This window comes from Balaenoptera acutorostrata, chromosome 5 (assembly GCF_949987535.1).
Source record: "Balaenoptera acutorostrata chromosome 5, mBalAcu1.1, whole genome shotgun sequence".
In the NCBI taxonomy this organism is placed as follows: domain Eukaryota; kingdom Metazoa; phylum Chordata; class Mammalia; order Artiodactyla; family Balaenopteridae; genus Balaenoptera; species Balaenoptera acutorostrata.
In genome coordinates, this window is record NC_080068.1 from 2,616,995 (window position 1) to 2,626,581 (window position 9,587).

Here is a 9,587-nt window from a genome sequence, read left to right on the forward strand (position 1 = left end):
ATTTTAGTTCCAAATCAGAGAAATTCACAGAGTTGGTAGCATATGTAAATGTGAACTGGGTTTCTATCACACCAAACCAATCTGGACAATTTAAGAAATGCACTTGATACAAAAATGTCTCTAAATCTGACAGTTCCCAGATGTCAGTTTTAAGGAATATTGCCCTTTTAATACCTATTTGATAATGTTTTAGAATCACTGCTCTTTTTTGCGTAACACTTCGTGTACATAAGAAAATGTACCTTGTCTTGTAATAGTCAAGGCCCAGTGTTTTTATTTCTGAGAAAAAAAAGGGGGAATTAACACAGATATATCAGAAATTACACCTGCTAAGTGTTAAAACAGAGGCACACGAATACATAGGCACCTTTACTACTATTCTTGTAAAAGCATATATATATATTAGCTTTGAAAAGATGTTTTAAATTTAAATATTATGGCTAAAACATGTTAACCTATGACTGTCTGAAATTCTAGAATTGAAGGAGATTGAAGTGAAATTTGCCAATACTACAAAAGCGGGTCCTTAGATCCAGCTAGTGGGATGCTCTTCTATATTTCCCAATATTTTGGGAGGAGGATTAAATCAGGCATGTGTGTGCTGTATCTGCAAAACGATTTGGTATACCCATCCACCTCCTCAGTCTTTGTGGTAGATCAAAAATCAGGTAGGCTGATTCATCATTTCCAGGGTCATTTCACAGATGATTCCCAGGTGACTTGAAAGTTTCAGGCTGTTTCTACTTGGGACTGTCCAGGAGATCTCCTGTGCTGTCTTGACATAAGCATTCAGTCAACAACACGACGCTAATGAAGCTGTATTACAGTCCACCAAACACTGCAAACTGAGATGGCGAAAGTACCAGCCCTAACACACCTTCTGAGTAGTTTTGATTGTAATAAACTGAAGAGAAAATTCTCACCATGTTAACACCTTGGTTAGACAATTCCATAATAATGAAGATCTCCACTTAATTTTCTTTTTTTTTTTTTTTTATTGGAGTATAGTTGATTTACAATGTGTGTTAGTTTCAGGTGTACAGCAAAGTGAATCAGTTATACATATACACATATCCACTCTTTTTTAGATTCTTTTCCCATATAGGTCATTACAGAGTATTGAGTAGAGTTCCCTGTGCTATACAGTAGGTCCTTATTAGTTATCTATTTTATATATAGTTCCACTTAATTTTCAATGCACACTTTTAGTAAAAGGTACATTTGAAGATTAAATCCTTCTCTATATACATTTCATTGCAATAAATGTACCTAGTACTGTTTTTTGTGATTGCTGCTTATTATTACTTTAAAAATTTTTTCTTTATTCTCCACTTTTCAGCAATATGGCTACTTAAACTTTATGGAGGGACACAGAGTCATTTTTCTTTCCAACTCCATTCGTGATACATGGAGTTTGGAAGTAATCACCAGGAAAGAAGGGCAGAGATGGAAAGCTAGATGTGTGAATCTGGGACTGATCCTTGAAACTGTGTATTACAAAATTGAGTTCAATAAAGTGATTATTGGCTTATTGGATAATCCTGCAAAAATGATTGATGTTGAACTAAAATTAGAGATAATAAGAAGTTTAATAACCCACCCCAATAAAAATTTACTGTTAGAAATTTTAGCTATATATACTAAGTGAAAAATCTGTGGAAAATACTTAAAATATAAAGGCAAAATTTAAAGCATATAATCTTATCATATAGTAATATCTACTGTTAACATTCTGGAGTTTTACTTCCAAAAATATTAGTTTTTGTGTGTGTGTGTGAGAACGTGTTCCTTAAAATATTGCTTCATGCTTTGTGTCTATATATAAAGGTAAAGGTGCAAATAGAAGTATGCTGTTAGCCTTTATTTTACATGACGTTATGCTGTATTTTTCCATGCTTCTAAATTTCCTTCAAAATTACTAATTTTATATGACTGCATAATCTCCTATATTATCAATATGCTACAATTTATTTAACTTTTACCCCTATATTTGGACATTTAGTTTGTGTCCAGGAAGAAGGTTGAATGTCTTTGTCATAAATAATATTTCAATGACCATATTTGTATATGAAGATTTGTACTAATTTCTAAGTATTTCCTTTGGACATGAGAAGTGATTTGTTGGGTCACAGTATTTTGGCATTACATTCATACCCAAATTTCTTCACAAATGGGTTGCATCCTGTGGGCAGTCTATCATAATGCCCTTTGCACCACACCATTACCATCACTGAATATTGTCTTTGGAGTGAATAACTTCAACAATATTATACAGGGACATGAGACACCATTTCAAGGTTATATTGGATTTGTATGATTATAGGCCAGATATATTTCCCTTCTGTGAATTTTACCTCTAAGTTCTCTTCACATTTTGTTATTGAGTTACTAAAGCATTTTCAATTACTATTATTCATTCGTAAGCACAAGCTTTTAAAATTTTTTCGTAAGTATTTTTAAATTCTTTGTTCATTTTTCAAAATCAAATGAGTTTGCTTCAAATAAGCAGTAGTAACTCTCCAGTGTTTCTAAATAAGCACAAGATTTGACATAGAAAAAACACCCAAAGGACATTTCTTGCTTTCTTCTTTCACAGGGACCTCTGGGCATGTTTTTTATGTTTGTATCTTTAACTTGAGGAGAATACATACATCTTGTGTGAGATCGGAGTCATCATTTTTCTCCGACATCCCTTCATCTTTCTGAGCTCTCACTGTGCGTAATGGGTGTACCCACACACACAAAGACAATGAGATGTAATGAATTGTGGAAAAGACCTCTTTGTGGGGAAAGAGTGCCACACACGTCTTTGGAATGGAAAGAATTTGACCCCAAGCAGACAGGAGTCACATTCCGTATCAATAGGGTGCTATGGCAGTAACTTTGATCAATTCCAACTATTATGTTCATTTCAAGGAATAACAAAAGAACTGCTAAACTTTTCATAAGTTTCATTAGAGGGAGGGAGGGTGTTCATGAAACAAGAACTGGTGTTGAAATTACAAATGCAACATTGTGTCAGGAGTGCCGGCCAGAATCTGCCCTTTGACAACGAGACAGTTCTTGACCTTTGACTTTTAACAAACTGTGGTTTAGTTAAAACACTCTGGAAGTCCTCCAGTTCACATCTGCATGATATTGCAAATATGTTAAGAAAAGGGAAAGAAAGATACAAAAATATGAACATCCCTTCAGTTGTGTTAAATGGTGAAAGATACTTATTATATGATACACTCTTTTTAAAAATTCACTAGCCAATCAAAGACAGAGTAAAAGGATAAAAACACAATTAAGAATAATGAACACCTGAACAATATATTTTTTTAAAAGTAAGTCTGATGCATGTATGCACATATGTTCACTGAAAATAGGCACAGGGACCCATGTCAGGTGCATAAAATAAGATCATATGTTAGGTCATAAAAAGACCTCATAAATCCAAAAATGTAGAAGTAATAAAAGAAGAATTCCCTGATCATAATATAATGAATCCAGAAATTAATACAAAATAAGAAACAAAAATCCATCCACTTGGAAATAGTTTTAAGTTTTGAAAGTTAAAATCTTGACATAAAAAATCTTTTAGATCAAAAAGCTGTAAACTAAAACTTAAAAAAATCAAGGAAGTAATGATAATGAAGATACTGTATATATCAGATATAAACCATAAAGAAGAAGAAGAAATGAATAATTATTGAAATAAAAGCAAAATGAATGAGTTGAAATACGAAAAAGGGAGCAGATTAGAACCAATAACAAAATAATTAGTTAAAATAAAACAATAAAAGTAATCAAAAGCAAAGCTCATTTTTTTTAAATCAATAAAATAATTCAACTTTAGCTATTATAATCAAGAATAAAAGAAGGAAGATAGCTAATGCACAAAAAAAGAGATCTCAAGAAATAAACTTGGAAGCTTATTTCTTGAGTAGTTTAAAAATATTAAAAGACTACTTTCCTAATTCCAAGTGTAACAAATTCAAAATCTGGATGAAATAAGCATTTTCAAAGGAAAGTACAATTTACCAAAGTTGGCCACAGAATCTACATAAATCCTAAAACACAAAAATATCTAAGTTATATATAAAAGAGCTATCTCCTAAAATAAAAAACACTAGAGTTTCCCTGGTGGTGCAGTGGTTGAGACTCTGCCTGCCAATGCAGGGGACACGGGTTCGAGCCCTGGTCTGGGAGGATCCCACATGCCACAGAGCAACTGGGTCCGTGAGCCACAACTACTGAGCCTGCGCGTCCGGAGCCTGTGCTCCGCAACAAGAGAGGCCGCGATGGTGAGAGGCCCGCGCACCGCGATGAAGAGGGGCCCCCGCTCGCCACAACCGGAGAAAGCCCTCGCACAGAAACGAAGACCCAACACAGCCATAAATTAATTAATTAATTAATTAATTAATTTTTAAAAAAACAAAAAACAAAACACTAGACTTTGATAGTTTCACAGACAATTTTTCAAAACTTTAAAACAAATAATTCAAGTTAAACTATTCTACAGCACATTAAGATCATAAATTATTTTCATAAAGTGTGTTATATTGATATTAAAACATTAAAAAATCATAAAGAAACAAATCACCAAAAAAAGAGCTGACCAATTTTCAATATTTAAGAAAATCTTAAATAAAATAGTAGCAAACCCATCTAGCAGCACATTAAAATAACCATGTATCAAGAACAAGTGGGATTTATTCCAGGCAAAAAAAAATAAAAGTTAGTTGAATATTAAAAATATCTTTCATTATATTTAATTCTCTTTATAGATCTAAGGTGAAAAAATTCACATGATCGCTTTCCTGCATGCCGAAATGGCATTTGATAAATTTTATACTAATTTTTATTTACAAAGGAAAAACACCCAAAATCAAAATCAGGGAAATATTCACTAGCACACACTTAGGGGCACGGGTGCCCGCAAACAGGTTAAGCCCAGGAACCAGCACCACGTGGGAAAGCAACACTGAGAGCAGGAAGAGGAGTTGGCTCACGACCACTGTGACTACTGAGCAAGGAGCCAGAGTCGTTGCAATTAGGGCAGAAATTTATTTTTACCAGAAGTTTAAAAATACGAAAGAATGAAGTAAAATTAATACTCTTTGCAGATGATATGGCTGTGCAATTGGAAAATCCAAGATTAGTTAGCAATAGAACAAAAATAAAATAACTTCAAAGCATGAAAGCATAAAGGTATTAAAAATAAATATGGATGCATTTTCGGTAACATTAGGGTGGAGAAAGAAGGCCTTTGTAACCATCATTGATAGTGCAGAAGTCTTTAAAATAAGTGATAAAATTATCAGAGAGGTTTTTTTTTTTGTTGTTGTTTTAATGCCACTAAAAGGAAAACTAATCACAAAGTTATCATAAGCAAAAGAAAGACAAGTGGCCAACCTAGAAATAAAGAGAAACTTTGTTGGAGGCACAATGTAATTTCCCAAATATGGAAATACCTAGAAATCACGAAAAGAGCCAACAACTCAATAGAAAACTAATCAAAGACATGAACAGTTCATTGAAAATCAAATAAAAATATTTCTGGAGAAATAAAAGATGTGCAACCTCATTCACCATAGATGAAATCTTAATTAAAATACTATAACATTTTTTACCTATAATATTAGGCAAAATTCAAAATGTTTGACAATACAGTCTGTTGGTGGGGTTATATGAAAAAAAACACTTTCATTCATTCCTGATGGGAGTATAAAATACCACAACCCATGTAGAGGGCAATTTGATAAAACCTAACAAAATTTAAAATACTTTTATCCAGCAATTCTTTTAATGGGAATTTACCCTACAGAAACACCTAAAGTGATTTTTACATAGAAAGTTATTTTCTTGCAGAACTTTTCTATTAGCCATGTGACAACTAGTCATATCCATCTAAAGGGGGCTGATTAAATAAACTATGGGGTAGTTACACATGTGAAGATTTTTTTTAAAAAATTGAAGAGGGTTTTTAATACCCTGATATGGAAAATTCTCCAGGATACATAGTTAAGTGAAACAACAAAAACATAGTCAAGGTACATAACAGTGTCATATCCTTCGTTTAGGGAGATAATGATACATATTTATATTTGCCTATATGTACATAAAGAAACGCTGGAAGTTTACACAGGAACATATAAAACATGTTTCCTAAAGGAGTTCAATCAACACAGGGCAGCCAGGAACAGGGGTGAAGAAGATCTAAATGCATACCTTTGTTATATCATTTGGATTTTTGAATTCCAAGAATGCACTACAAACTCAAAAAATATTTTTTTTAGTTCAATACTTATGAAATATTTTCCCAAAGCTTAGAATATTATAGAATTAGAAATGCTGCATGGCAAGTACTCAGTGAATATTTGTTGAGAACATGGATGCATTAGAATAAACATTATCTCTTCCATAAACAAACGGAAGGAAGAAAAGAAAGGAGGTTGTTAAGGAGAAACAGATAAGAGAGGGAGGGGGGAATAAATTCCACTTGACTTCTGTGGACAGAACGTGTGAACACACGTTCTATTTTTATTTGAGGTTAATTTTAAATATAACATTTGTTGTCTTATCAGAAAGCATTTCATCTGAGCACAAGAGTTTAAGTAGTGCTGTATCAAACCAAGATGCATTATATCCTGTTATGAATACATATTGTGTGAGTATTGAGATACTGTTTTAATATATACACCCACTGTGCATGCAAGTACATTAAGTGTTTCATTTGAAAGAAAAGTTGAGGTGGATAACACTATTCCTTAATTTAGAGTTTTCAATCAGAATAAAACTTGATTGAAATTTTCTAATTTGGTTTCCAAGAGTTGTATTTCTGTTCAACTTGACTGCGTGTTTGATTTATTTCAGCCTCATCTTTCATCCGATGCCTTTAAGGGGATATTCAAAATGTGTTTCGTTTTTCAGATTGGCACTTTGTATGTACGTATGTAGAGATAAGAATTATTGTATTTTTATTACTACTGTTAAAAGTTTTACCCATAATATAAAAAGTAAATTTCAGGCAATATAATACAGTTTGAAAAATTCAAACAGTGAAAAATTAGACAATTTGGAGAAGATGGGGAATTCCATGGGTACCTAATCCAGCTGTGAATCTTTGCTCGGGGTTCATTTCAGTAAGTAGTTCCTGAGTGAGCTTTCATCACACTTATTCAATTAACTGTTAACTGCATCCAGCCATGGACAGGGAAGGCTGTAGCTCAGAGGGGTGGAAGTCTGTTCTACAGATAACACACAGTCCAGAGAATATGGAGAGAATAACGATAAGTATGGCAAGCAGTTAACATTCAGACCCCAATATGTGAGTGTGATAAGGGTGGGAGGGCAGAGGGCCCTTGATCTGTTGTCCTGCAGGATGTCATCTTCATATGGAAAGGTTGGCCATGTGACTTCCATCCTTCTCCTTCCCACCAGGAGTGTTTACTGTGGTGCCCTGGAGCTGATCAGTCATTGTATACTCAAGGCAAATAACTTTCATCTTCATAAATCTCTGGATCAAGAGATGCCACACTTAGACTTCATGGAGATACCCCCAACATCACCTGGTGAGGTAGAGACAATGCATAACACCAGAGGCCTGAGCTTTTTTTTAGTGCTGGATTTTTAATATGGATATTTAGTAATTTTATCCTGGATGTGCAAATGAGGTAAAGGTATCAAAGACAGACTATCATTTTTCACTTAAAAAGCAAAACATGACATTGTGGTCCCTAACACCTTGATTCTTACCCCAGGGGTGACACAAGGAAAGTCAGGTAAAATGTCCTACCCATACAAACTTCAGTCTGTATCCGCAAAGGAATGGAGAACAGCGCATTTTCTCTGTTTATATCCAGTAGAGATACAGCTTTCTGCCTCTCATTTTGAAAGGAGAAGGAGAAAAAATATGTAACTTTTGCTCCTTTGAGAAGTGATGGCAAGGATCCTGGATTCTCACCCTGAACTTTTGGAATGCAAATACATCTTTCCAAGGGCCAAATAAACGCTGAATGTCTCCAGCTTTTGTGACCTAGAGATGTTGCCAAGTTCTGGACTCCACAGGTTTGGGAATGTAAATAGCTAGGAAAAGAGTTCTCCAGTCTTTGTGGCACCTTTGACTTAACCTAGGGACCTAGTCCAAATTATTGCAGATCTCTCATAATATGTGAAGAGTCAAATGCTTCCAGGAAAAATGAAAGCAAACATGGCCTATCTTTCTGTCCTAATATTTCCTCGTCTCAGAGGGCTAGGGCTTTTTAAACGGTAGAACTGAGAAATCTAAGGACTTGTGTTTCCCCACAAGAAGGATAATGTATGTTTCTATGCAGGATGGAGAATATAAGCTTAATATTTGATACCAATATTCCAGGCAGGCATAATCATTAGTATTTCTCATTGATAATTTTATTACCATTTCTTTTTTTTAACATCTTTATTGGAGTATAATTGCTTTACAATTGTGTGTTAGTTTCAGCTGTATAACAAAGTGAATCAGCTATACATAAAAATATATCCCCAAATCTCCTCCCTCTCGTGTCTCCCTCCCATCCTCCATATCCCACCCCTCTAGAAGGTCACAAAGCACCGAGCTAATCTCCCTGTGCTATACTGCTTCCCACTAGCTGTCTGTTTTACATTTGGTAGTGTATATATGTCCATGCCACTCTCTCACTTAGTCCCAGCTTACCCTTCCCACTCCCTGTGTCCTCAAGTCCATTCTATACATCTGTCTCTTTATTCCTATCATGCCCCAAGGTTCTTCAGAACCATTTTTTATTTTTAGATTCCATATATATGTGTTAGCATATGGTATTTGCTTTTCTCTTTCTGACTTACTTCACTCTGTAGGACAGTCTCTAGGTCCATCCACCTCACGGCAAATAACTCAACTTCATTTCTTTTTATGGCTGAGTAATATTCCATTGTATATATGCACCACATCTTCTTTATCCATTTATCTGTCAATGGACACTTAGGTTGCTTCCATGGCCTGGTTATTGTAAATAGAGCTGCAATGAACATTGTGGTACATGACTCTTTTTGAATTATGGTTTTCCCAGGGTATAAGCCTAGTAGTGGGATTGCTGGGTCATATGGTAGTTCTATTTTTAGTTTTTTAAGGAACCTCCATACTGTTCTCCATAGTGACTGTATCAATTTACATTCCAAGGAACAGTGCAAGAGGGTTCCCTTTTCTCCACACCCTCTCCAGCATTTATTGTTTGTAGATTTTTTTGATGATAGCCATTCTGACCAGTGTGAGGTGATACCTCATTGTAGTTTTGATTTGCATTTCTCTGATGATTAGTGATGTTGAGCATCTTTTCATGTGTTTGTTGGCAATCTGTATCTTCTTTGGAGAAATGTCAATTTAGGTCTCATTTTTGGATTGGGTTTTTTGTTTTTTTGGTATTGAGCTGCATGAGCTGCTTGTATATTTTGGAGGTTAATCCTTGTCAGTTGCTTCGTTTGCAAATATTTTCTCCCATTCTGAGGGTTGTCTTTTCATCTTGTTTATGGTTTCCATTGTTGTGCAAAAGCTTTTAAGTTTCATTAGGTCCCAATTGTTTATTTTTGTTTTCATTTCCATTACT